Source organism: Marmota marmota, unplaced genomic scaffold (assembly GCF_001458135.2).
Source record: "Marmota marmota marmota unplaced genomic scaffold, marMar, whole genome shotgun sequence".
In the NCBI taxonomy this organism is placed as follows: domain Eukaryota; kingdom Metazoa; phylum Chordata; class Mammalia; order Rodentia; family Sciuridae; genus Marmota; species Marmota marmota.
Window position 1 is genome coordinate 69,495,768 of NW_026000026.1, and position 11,517 is coordinate 69,507,284.

The window sequence follows — 11,517 nt, forward strand, 5'->3', positions numbered from 1 at the left end:
GTACAAAAAAAAAAAAAAAAAACTCCAAAATTTATGATTTTCTTTCCTATGTCTTTATTATCAACGGGAATACATGTTTTTTGTTTTTTGGGTTTTTTTTGGTGCTGGGGATTGAACTCAGGGGTAATCAACTGCTGAGCCACATCCCCAGGCCTATTTTGTATTTTTATTTAGAGACAGGGTCTCACTGAGGTGCTTATTAGCACCTCACTGTTAATTGAGGCTGGCTCTGAACTCATGATCCTCCTGCCTCAGTCTCCCAAGCCAAGGGAATTTCAGCATTCAACACCATGCCCGGCTCAATATAATAATTTCAAAAAACAGAAGTATAGAAATGTTAAATTCTCAAAAGTTTTTATGCTAATTTTGGCATATAACCATCCCATCTCGTTTTACCAATTATTATATTATAGGCCTCACACTCATTTTCTGCTTCTAATACTACAAAATTCCACGAGAAGTCCACATCTGTTTTGTTAGTTCTATATAAATCAAATTCTTATACTAGGATCCTAAAATGTTTGTTAAGTTGGTGCTATTCATTTTAACTATATCAAGCCTCCTTTAAGGTTTAGTTCTGTGCATACACCAGGTCTGTTTCATCAAGGGATTTTCTGGTATAAGGAAAATTAACAAGTTTAATAGTGCAATTTATTGGTAAACATTCTTAGTCCCAATAAAGTTTTAATTTTATTTATTTTGGTTTCAGGTGTATTATTTCTTATTTTGTTATTGACAGAATTTGTTTTAATAATAAATTTCTTAATTTCAAATTTTTTAAAAATTATGAGCATGTCTCCATGAATCTATGTATATTTCTAAAAAGTGCGAGCCAGGCTCATGGTGGCACACATCTGTAAACCCAGAGACTCAGGAGGCTGAGGCAAGAGGATTGCAAGATCAAAACCAGCCTCAACAACTTAGCAAGACCCCATCTCAAAATAAAAAGTAAAAAGATGTGGAGCTCAATGGTAAACCAACCCTGGTTTCGATTCCTAGTACAAAAAAAAAAATTGTTTTCAAAGTAAAACAAAACAATACAGTAATATGTATTACATACATAATAAGCACACATAAAAATTAACATTTTAAAAACATTAAACATTTAAACATTATTAATTATTTAAACATTATTAACATTTATTAAAAGTAAATAGAGGGGCTGGGGATGTGGCTCAAGAGGTAGCGCGCTCGCCTGGCATGTGTGCAGCCCGGGTTCGATCCTCAGCACCACATACAAAGATGTCGTGTCCGCCGATAACTAAAAAATAAAATATTCTCTCTCTCTCTCCCTTTCTCTCTTTTTAAAAAAAAAAAAAGTAAATAGAAGCATCATTTTTTGTTCATTTCTTTATTTATTTTTAGTTATAGGTAGACACAATGTCTTATTTATTTATTTATTTTTAGTTGTAGGGGGGCACAATGTCTTCATTTGACTTTATGAGGTGCTGAAGATCAAACCCCCAGAGCCTCATGCATAGGTGAGCACTCTACTGCTGAGCCACAACCCCAGTCCCCAGTACCTCAAAAGACCAGTAACCTCGAATATTGACGTCCAAATTCAGTGTTTATCTGAACCATCTGGGGATGAAAAGGGATCTGTTCAATGTACAGACTGGAAGGCCTCAATCAAAATGTAGCATCCATGAAAGCCTGGCCTGTGCCTCTGTATATTTAACAAGTTTTTGAAGGTGATTGTGATGCATACAAAGTTTTGAGAAACTACAGCATACAAGATAAACTCTAAATTGCATTGCATGACCTACAAGTGCTTCAATTACCAGTAAAATCTCCTTTCTTGCCATTTCTCTAGCTCCCTCTTCTTTCTAGCAATATTTAACTACTTGAAGTTCATAGGCTCACATTTCATACTTCCCAGACTTTGAACATACCATTTTTCTGTGCTTGGAGCCCTTACATAACATAATACCATGATCATCCCAGTCTTGTTCACCAAACTTCTTCAGATCTTCCAGTCAAAACTTCAAATTCTCTTGTCAGGCAAATCCCTGATTTCCTGAGGCAGAGAGTTCTCTCCTGTATTGCTAACATGTACTCTTACTTTTTCAGCAATTATACCATAGAATTTAAAAACATGTCTCTCATAAAAGATCCTTGAAGGCAGGGACCCTGTCATTTCATCTTTGTATCCCCAGAGGCCTTGATTGAGGCTTTCCAATCTGTACATTGAACAATGCCTGGCACATAATTTAGTTTTCAAAATATATACTGAATAAAGACATAAATGAGAAGGAAATAAATACTGGCTACACCAAAAATAAGATTTACAAGCAGAGGGCTGGTGGTGTAGCTCAGTGGTAAAGCACTTGCACATGTGAGGCATTGGGTTCGATCTCAGCAACACATAAACATAATAAAATAAAGGTATTGCATCCATCTAATTAAAAAATATTTTTAAAAAAGATTTACAAGCAGAGACATTTCAAATTTTTAAAAATTCGGGGCTGGGGATGTGGCTCAAGCGGTAGCGCGCTCGCCTGGCATGCGTGCGGCCCGGGTTCGATCCTCAGCACCACATACAAACAAAGATGTTGTGTCTGCCGAGAACTAAAAAAAAAAATATAAAAAAAAAAAATTTTAAAAATTGAATAAAATATCAAAAAAAAGGTGCCAAATCTACTTCCAGCAATAACCAGAGATAAATCAAGGAAGGAAGACAACTGGGGATGCAGCTCAGTGGCAGAGCACTTAACATGCTCTAATCCCTGGGTTCAATCCCCAAGATCACAAAAACAAAAACAAAAACTATGGTAAAGCAATTATTACTTAGTGAATCTCTACAAGCACCTAACAAGCTATTTCTTGTAACTAGAACAATGTTGTGAAGCAGGCACTATTACTATTCCCCTTTTATGTATACTAAAAATAAAAATAAAAGTATTGTAAACAACAAAAAAAAAAATCACACATCTAAACTTCAGAATTTGTAAAAATGCTAGAAATTGTCCCTGGATCTATCTGCAAATCTTTCCTTCTTTTTTTCCTCTGAAAATCCTTCTAATGAAAGTCAGTTTACATCTTAAGAAACCAGAATATTTAGAATGAGAACTACAATAAAGGCAAAATTTTATTTACATATCCACTTAGAAACCATTCACAATCCTAAGGAGACTGTAGAACACCTATAGATTTGGTCTCCAAAACCATCCAAAGAAAGTTCCCCAAAGAATGACCTTTTGATGGGCTGGCACTGTGGCTCAGTGGCACAGCACTTGCCTAGCATGTGTGAGGCACTAGGTTCAATTCTCAGCACCGCATATAAATAAATAAATAAAATGAAGATCCATCAACAACTAAAATAAATAAATTTTAAAAAGTGACCTCTTGAGATATCTGCCAATAGACAGATGTAGAGTTCTACATGGTTCACGTATCATTATGTTGCAGGCAGATGCAGGGAAGACAGGAAAGAGTGCTAGAAGAATGAGGAAATGTTTAATACTGTTGTGTTTTGTTTTGTTTTCCCCCAATATCAGGGATTGAACCAGGGTGCTTTCCCACTGAGATACATCCCCAGATCTTTCTATTTTGAGACAGGGCCTCGTATAGTTGTTTACAGCTTCACCAAATTTCTAAGGCTGGCCTGGAACCTACAACCCTCCTACCTCAGCCTCCCAGGTCACTGAGATTATAGGCATGTGCCACCACATTCTACTTAATACTACTCATGAAGATATGAGGAAAGGTGGCGATTAAAAGTCTTGTCTTCTTACTTAAAGAGTTATCTTGTGTGTGTTGGGAAGGATTAGATTGCAATGTGCTAGAGCAAGATGGCTCCCAATGGGTTCCCTTCCTTTACATGCCTTATGGTGTCACTAATCCACTAATTCAGCATGATTTTCTATTTAAGTCAAAAAGAATTATATGCTAAATTAGCTCTTCATGTATCAACACAATTACTGACCCTTTAAAAAATAAAAAACACCATGATTGCCAGGCTGATACTCAAGCCTATAATTCTAGCTACTCAGGAGGCTGAGGCAGGAGAATCCCAAATTCAAGGCCAGTCCCTGAAATTTAGCAAGACCCTGTTCTCAAAATAAGAAATACAAAGTGGGGTTGGGGTTGTGGCTCAGTGTTAAAGTGCTTGCCCAGCATGTGTGAGGCACTGGGTTTAGTTCTCAGTAGCACATATAAATGAATGTATAAAATAAAGCCCATCAACAACTAAAAATATATATAAAAATTTTAAAAGAAAAAAAAAAGAAATACAAAGGGTTGTAGATGTAGTTCAGTGGTACAGTGCCCCTGAACTCAATCCCTACCCCCCTCAAGATTTATATCCATTTTCAGAAATGTTAGGCTTTTGAATAAAATATTCAACTCATATAAAATATAACTTTACAGACTTGCCAGAATCATGAAATTCATCTGGAAAAATAAGAGATCCAGAATAGCCAAAGTAACCTTTAAGCAAGAAAAGTGAATCAGGAGACATCACAATATCAGACCTCAAACTATATTACATAGCCATAGTAACAAAAACTGCATGGCATTGGCATCAAAATAGACACATAGACCAATGGTACAGAATAGAAAACACGGAGACAAACACATAAATATAGTTATCTCATACTAGACAAAAGCAAAAACATTCAGAGAAGAAAAGGTAGCCTCTTCAAAAAATGGTGCTGGGAAAACTGGAAATCCATAAGGAGCAAAATGAAATTAAACCCCTCTTACCCTGCACAAAACTCAAAGTGGATTAAAGACTTAGGCACTAGAACAGAGACCTTGTGCCTAATAGAAGAAAAGGGAGGCCCAAATCGCCACCATGTTGGTTTAGGAACTGCCTTCCTTAACAAGACTCCCAAAGCACAAGAAGTAAAAACAGGAATAAATGGGATGTAATCAAACTAAAAAGCTTCTTCTCAGCAAAGGAAACAATAATGTGGAGACAGAACCTACAGAATGGGAGAAAATCTTTAACACATAGACCATTAATCGCCAAGACATATAAAGAATTCAAAAAACTTAACACCAAAAAAACAAATAACCTAGTCAATAAATGGGCTAAGGAACTGAACAGACACTTAAAAGAAGAAATACAATTGATCAACAAATATATGAAAAACTGTTCAATTTTTCAATTGAACAATTAGCAATCAGAGAAATGCAAATCAAAACCACACTAAGATTTCATCTCACTCCAGTCAGAAGAATGGCAATTACCAAGAATACAATCTAAACAATAAATGTTGGTTAGGATGTGGGGAAAAAAGTACACTCAAAAGGACTGCAAATTGGTGCAACCATTGTGGAAAGCAGTATGGAGATTCCTCACAAAACTTGGAATGGAACCACCATTTAACCCAGCTATCCCACTCCTCAGTTTACACCCAAAGGACTCAAAATCAGCATACTACAGTGACTCAGCCACATCAATGTTTATAGCAGCTCAGCTCACAATAGCTATGAAACTATGGAACCAACCTAGGTGCCCTTCAACAGATGAATAGATAAAGAAAGTGTAGTATATATACACAATAGAATATTACTCAGTCTTAAAGAAGAATGAAATTGTGCCATTTGCCAGTAAATGGATGGAGCTGAGAAATATCATGCTAAGTGAAATAAGCCAAACCCAAAGAACTAAGGGTCAGGGGCTGGGGTGTAGCTCAGTGGTAGAGTACTTGGCTAGCATGTGTGAGGCACTGGGTATGATCCTTAGCACCACATAAAAATAAATTAAATAAATAAATAAATAAAGGTATTGAGTCCATCTACAACTAAAAATATATAGTAATAATTTTAAAAAACTAAGGGCCAAATGTTTTCTCTGATATGCAGATGCTAATTCATAATGGGGGGGCAGCTAGGGAAGAACAGAGGTACTTTGGTTTAGACAGAGGGGAGTGAGGGGAGGGGAGGGAGCATGTGGATAGGAAGGATAATAGAATGAATTGGACATTACTACCCTATGTGCATATATGATTGCACAACCTGTGTAACTCTACATCATGTACAACCAGAAGAATGAGAAGTTATACTCCATTTATGTGTGATGTGTCAAAATGCATTCTACTGTCATGTATAACTAATTAGAACAACAACAAAAAAAAACTTGCTAGGCAGGGTGGCATATGCCTGCAATCCCAGCAACTTGGGAGCCGAGACAGGAGGATCACAATTTCAAGGCCAGCCTCAGCAAGAGAAGCCCTTAGTGACTTAGTGAGGCACTAAGCAACTCAGCAAGACCCTGACTCAAAAAAATAAAAGATCTGGAGATGTAGCTCAGGGTTAAATCCCCAGTACCATAATAATAACAACACTAATAGTAAAAATAATTTTTGAAAAGGGTTGGGGATGTAGCTCAGAGTGGAGTACCTCTGGATTCAATCCCCAGGACTGCACCAAAAAAAAAAAAAAAAAAAAAGACTAGCTACACCTACAACTCAACAACTATGAAATGAACCAATTCAAAATTGAACAAAAATACCTGAATTGACACTTCTCCAAAGAGGATATATATGTAATTGATATGCACATAAAAAGATGCCCACCACTAGCCTTTAGGGAAATGCGAATCAAAACTACCAGAGCCAAACACTGGTGAGGACAACTAGGAAGGCCGGAAGAACAAGGATCACAAGTTCAAGGCCATGTGGGCAACTTAGCAAGACTCTGTTTCAAAGTAAAAGATACTGGGGATGTAGCACACTAACACAAGTGTCTGGGTTCAATCTCCAGTACTCGGGCAGGATGGGGGTGGGAGATTCAAGTTTACAACCAATAGGATTATAAATAAACTAATTAACAAAGTAGCAGCTGTCAAGCTTTTGTTGGTGGGAATAAAAAATAGTCCAGTCACTTTGAAAAATGGTACAGTAGTTGAAGGATATGGAAATGACAACCCCCAAAACAGTGTGGCCTGGGAAGAGGGAGGGAGGAAGAAAGCAACACACTGATAACATCGGTCCTTTCCCAATGACAAGACAATCCCTGGGAAAGAGATATCCATTAAGCCTAAAAAGGAGAGTCTCTGAAAAGGAGCTAAAACATTGATCCTTCCCCAAATAAATCCTTTCCCAGTGACAATACAATAGACCCTGGAGGGAAAGAGATAAACACTGAATGCTGAACTCTGGACCCTCTATTCTTGCCCATAAAAATAAATTTCAAATTCTCACAACCTGTTTCCTGAGTGCCCATATTGATATGTTCTGTTAAAAGTCTTCAATGGTTAAGTCATCTCCCAGTGTGTAACCTATATAACCTCAGACCTCTCCTGTAATCTAGGGCTATTTTTCTACCTAGAAAGTGAGCCTCTCCAGTGCCTGACTGACTGACTCCGCTGCAGAATAAAGGAAAGCTTGCTGATCTGTTTGAGGTTTGCTTCTGTCCCAGTTATTTGTGCCTTCATAATGGTGTCAAAACCGTTTTGGTTATTTTTGCTTAGAGTAGTCCCTCAAAATAAATTTAACAATATTTAATATAAAAATTATCACATGATCTAGTAATTCCAATTCTGTGTATATAAGAACTGACAGCGGAAACTTGAAAAGTTATCCATATATCCATTCTGACAGTAACATTATTCACAATTACCAATTTCCACCCAAATATCCACCAATAGATGAATAGATAAACAAAACGTGATACATACACACAATAATTATTCAGCCTTACGATAAAAGGAAACTCTGACACACACTTAAACACAGATGAACCTGTCTGCCTGTCTGGGAATATACCTCTGTAGCTCAGTGATATAGCATTTGGTAGTTGCTGAGGCTGGCATATGTGAGGCCCTGGGTTCAATTTTCAGTGGAGGCAGGCCGCCTGGGCTGGGCCTATACTTCAGTGGTAGACTGTATGGTTATCATGCCCAAAGGGGGGAAAAAAAAAAAGTGAATAAACCTTAAAAACATGCTTAGAGCAGTGGTGTATACTTCTAATTCCCCAGGGACTTGGGGAGGCTGAGGAAGGAGGATCACAAGTTCAAGGACAGCCCTGGCAATTCAGTGAGACCTTGTCTCACTGAATAAGTATTTAAAAAGGGCTGGACCCAGGCATGGTTGCCTAAACCTGTAATCCCAGCAACTCAGGAGGCTGAGGAAAGAGGATCCCAAGTTTGAGGCCAGCCTCAGCAACTACTTTGCAAGATCTAAGCAACTTAGCAAGACCCTGTTTCAACAAAAGAGAGCTGGGGACTCCCAGTGATTACCCCACCCTAAACTCAATTCCCACTCAAAAAAAAAAGGAAAAGAGAGAAATAACACGAAGGGATAAATATCATACGATTTTTTTTTTCATATGATTTTAAATCATACAGAACCTAGACAAATTCACAAAGAAAGAAAATAGAACAGAGGTTACCAGGGGTAACTTTTGAGGGAATGAGAAAGTACTGTCTAGTGGGTACAGAGTTTCTACATAAAAAACTTATGGAGCTGGGTAAAATGGCACACGCCTATAATCTCAGTGACTTGGGAGACTCAGGCAGGCTCTAAGCAACTTAGTGAGACCCTGTCTCAAAAAAAAAAAAAAAAAATTTAAGGGATAGGAATGTAGCTCAGTGGTAAAGTGCCTCTGGGTTCAAACCACAGTACTGAAAAAACAAAATGGTGATATGATACCACATTGTTTTGTACTTAATGGCACTGAATTATACATTGAAAAATGGTTAAGCCAAGTGCAATATAACACACCTATAATCCCAGATACTTGCAAGACTGAAGCAGGAGGTTCACAGGTTTCAGGCAAGCCAAAACAACTTAGTAAGACACTGTCTCAAAATAAACATGGCTGCAGTTGTAATTCAGTGATAGTGTGCCTGCCTTGCATGTGTGAGGCCCTGAGTTCAATCCCAGGTACTGGGGAGGGGAAGAATTAAAATGGTAAATTCTATGGTATGGTGTGTTTTATCACAATAAATGATTCACAATAATGATAAATGGTAAAGTTTTAGGTTTTATTTTACCACAATTCTTTCAAAAATTATTTTGGATGGGGTATAGTTCAGTGGTAGAGGGCTTGCCTAAGTATGCAAAGCCCTGGGGTTCCATCCCCAGCAACACATTAAAAAAAAATTAAAACAGGGCGCAGTGGCACAGGCCTGTAATCCCAGAGGCTGGGGAGGATGAGTTCAAAGTCAGCCACATCAATGGCAAGGCACTTAGCAGCTCAATGAGACCCTGTCTCTAAATAAAATACGAAATAGGGTTGGAAATGTGGCTCAGTGGTTGAGTGCCGCTGAGTTCAATCCTGGTACAAAATAAAGAAAAAAAATTTAGTTTTTTTAGTACTGGGGATTGAAACCAGAAGCCCTCTACCACTGAGCCACATCCCCAGTCCTAAAAGTTAGCCTGGCATAGTTAACACAGGCCAGGAATCCCAACAATTTAGGAGGCTGAGGCAGGAAGATCCCAAGGTGAAGGCCAGCCTGACTCAAATTTTTTAAAAAGTGTTGAGGATATGGCTCAGTGGTAAAGTACTGCTGAGTTCAATACTCAATACTGGAAAGAAAAAAAAAAACAAAACAAAACACTTTGGCAATTTACACAAAACAGCCCCCAACTTTAAAATTGGTATACATTGGGGGAGCCAGGCACAGACGGGTCAAGGTTATTTGCACATGATAATAAAAGTAGTTGTCGGGGCTGGGGATGTGGCTCAAGCGGTAGCGTGCTCGCCTGGCATGCATGTGGCCCGGGTTCGATCCTCAGCACCACATACAAACAAAGATGTTGTGTCCGCTAAAAACTAAAAAATAAATTAAAAATTAAAAAAAAAAAAAAAAAGTAGTTGTCACCAGGCATAGTGGTGCATGCCTCTAAACCCAGTGGCTCAGCTGAGGCAAGAGGATCACAAGTTCAAAGCCAGCCTCAGCAATTTAGCCAGGCCCTGAGCAAATTAGCAAGACCCCGTCTTAAAAGAAAAAATAAAAAAAGAGCTGGGGATGGTGCTCAGTGGTTAACCCCTGGGTTCAATCCCTGATACCAAAAAAAAAAAAAAAGTAGTTGTCATTTTATTGGTGGAGAAACACAAGTCACTATATTCATTTCAGCCACTCTGTCTTTAAAAGACATTCTAATAAAACCACAATGCAATAGTCTCTGCACCCTATGAAGAATTTTATGCCATTGTGATATGCCCTTCTACATCTTCCAAGGACTTAAGCTGTGTCACACAAATGCCTAACTGGGAAGACATTAAACTGGAGAGAATATTACCCTAACATTAAAAAATACACAGATTAAGAAAGTAAGAAGGGCACCTAACGGATATACAAAAAATGACTATGCAATTCCATTCAACGAGTATTTACCACGTACAGAGTACCTGTGAGAAACCCAGGCAAACAAGTATTTCAAGATTAAGACACGAAGACATAAACCCACATGAATTCAGCTGGAGAAAGTCAAATAATTCGAAATTCAAAAAAAAAGTCTACTTCTAGAAACAAACGCACCCCAGCATTACAATGGTTTTGGATGTCATTTTTAGCTTAGATCCTTGAAAGTATGGTAAATGTCCAACTTTGTTTCATTGATTTAGACAATGTAATGGAGAACCGAATAAAATTATGTGACCGTTTTTTGTAAATTAATTTGGTTTTAATTGATTACAAAAAAAAATGTTTAACAATTTCTCACTGGACAAGTGTGCCAACTGATTCAATTCCTATAAACCTTATCTAGGAAATCAGGCGCCCAATCTGAAACGTAATGCCCTACTACAAAGGGACCCCTCTGGCCTGGTTTCTGCAGACTGCGTTCTTCGTGAAGCCCCAGTGCACCAACAGCCCAATTTTGGATGTATTCTCTAGGCGATTTAAGGAAGTCAACAACCACTGGTCTCACGTGACCTCTAAAAGGGGCGCAGCTGAGCCCGGAATAAACCACATTTTTTTTTCCTGCATCAACTTCACTGCCCAGCATGAAGGAAGTGGGCATCAAGGTGGCGCAGGGCCTAAGGGCAGGGGAGGGTAGCAAACAAACATGGGGCGTTGTGTCTTCTACTTTGGGGAACCTAGGAGGTGAGGGGCACAGACGTTCACGCGCACAGCCACGGCTGAAAATCGAAGACTGCCACACCCCCCCCGGGAGCCCCACCTTCTTCTTTCTCCACCAGAAACGGGGTCCTCTCTACCGAATGCCCACCTGCAGGGCGCTGCCCCAGTTCTGTACACCAAAACGCAACACAGTGGAGCCCGCGCGGGTGGGACTCGGCGCTGGGGGGCGGCAAAGAGAGGAGGGCCGCAGCGAGGGGCGACCCGCGCATGCGCAGATCCGAATACCCGCCCTTTTACCTACCGTTGGAACCGCGAAGCCCCGTTTCCCGGCCGCGGCCGATTCTCCAGGACCTGCAGCGACAGCAAGAGAGCGAGAACTGAGGCCCCAAGTGACTCCGCGGCCGACAAGCCTCTTCCTGAGGTGGCCGCTGGAGGAAAGCTGAAGCAACGGCAATGGCACGGGGCCAGCCCGGTAGCGACCCCCGGATTTCCCCGGCGGTGGCAGCGGAGGAGACGCAAAAGGAGGGGCGGGAGCGGCG

The 11,517-nt window shown here is 39.5% G+C and overlaps 1 protein-coding gene across 3 annotated transcripts in view; it reads right to left on the minus strand.

The window, feature by feature from the left end:
• Positions 1–11,517, minus strand: part of Fam13b (family with sequence similarity 13 member B) — an 83,191-nt gene extending 71,674 nt beyond the window's left edge. For all 3 annotated transcript variants that reach the window (XM_048811607.1, XM_015484348.2, XM_048811594.1), the window contains exon 1: positions 11,280–11,517. The gene's annotated coding sequence lies outside the window, so the exon portion shown is untranslated. The remainder of the gene's footprint in view (positions 1–11,279) is intronic.